Genomic DNA, 1,041 nt, shown 5'->3' with positions numbered 1-1,041 from the left:
CAGGTTATTAGCAAGTACACAACAAACTGATTACTCACTATTATTACACAGCAATATCAGGTTATTAACAAGTACACAACAAACTGATTACTCACTATTATTATACAGCAATATCAGGTTATTAGCAAGTACACAACAAACTGATTACTCACTATTATTACACAGCAATATCAGGTTATTAGCAAGTACACAACAAACTGATTACTCACTATTATTACACAGAAATATCAGGTTATTAGCAAGTACACAACAAACTGATTACTCACTGTAATTACACAGCAATATCAGGTTATTAGCAAGTACACAACAAACTGATTACTCACTATTATTACACAGCAATATCAGGTTATTAGCAAGTACACAACAAACTGATTACTCACTGTAATTACACAGCAATATCAGGTTATTAGCAAGTACACAACAAACTGATTACTCACTGTAATTACACAGCAATATCAGGTTATTAGCAAGTACACAACAAACTGATTACTCACTATTATTACACAGCAATATCAGGTTATTAGCAAGTACACAACAAACTGATTACTCACTGTAATTACACAGCAATATCAGGTTATTAGCAAGTACACAACAAACTGATTACTCACTGTAATTACACAGCAATATCAGGTTATTAGCAAGTACACAACAAACTGATTACTCACTGTAATTACACAGCAATATCAGGTTATTAGCAAGTACACAACAAACTGATTACTCACTGTAATTACACAGCAATATCAGGTTATTAGCAAGTACACAACAAACTGATTACTCACTATTATTACACAGAAATATCAGGTTATTAGCAAGTACACAACAAACTGATTACTCACTATTATTACACAGCAATATCAGGTTATTAGCAAGTACACAACAAACTGATTACTCACTGTAATTACACAGCAATATCAGGTTATTAGCAAGTACACAACAAACTGATTACTCACTATTATTACACAGCAATATCAGGTTATTAGCAAGTACACAACAAACTGATTACCCACTATTATTACACAGCAATATCAGGTTATTAGCAAG

Source organism: Notolepis coatsorum (genome assembly GCF_963971535.1).
Source record: "Notolepis coatsorum genome assembly, chromosome: 14".
NCBI lineage: Eukaryota > Metazoa > Chordata > Actinopteri > Aulopiformes > Paralepididae > Notolepis > Notolepis coatsorum.
This window is presented reverse-complemented; position numbering follows the sequence as displayed.